At 38.1% G+C, this 215-nt stretch overlaps 1 protein-coding gene across 1 annotated transcript in view; it reads right to left on the reverse strand.

Moving 5' to 3' along the window:
• The window catches only part of LOC110426405 (putative disease resistance RPP13-like protein 1), a 6,638-nt gene that overhangs the window by 4,872 nt on the left and 1,551 nt on the right, over positions 1-215 (reverse strand).

Genomic DNA, 215 nt, shown 5'->3' on the forward strand with positions numbered 1-215 from the left:
ATCTCCCACCCAAGTTGGGAATGCTAAACCACCATAATACTTGATGGTGAGTTTTTTAAGTTTCTTATGATGTTGAAGTAAGCTCAACACCTCTTTCTCTACTTCTTTCGTTAAATCATCTTTCGAGTCTGCGCTCCATTTCATTTCTAAGTCATCAAGGCTAAACTTATAAAACAACCTAGCCTCCAGGGCATCTTGAGCATTGACAAGATTTT

Source organism: Theobroma umbraticum, unplaced genomic scaffold, assembly GCF_002168275.2.
Source record: "Theobroma umbraticum cultivar Fairchild unplaced genomic scaffold, ASM216827v3 scaffold_55.0, whole genome shotgun sequence".
NCBI classification, from domain to species: domain Eukaryota; kingdom Viridiplantae; phylum Streptophyta; class Magnoliopsida; order Malvales; family Malvaceae; genus Theobroma; species Theobroma umbraticum.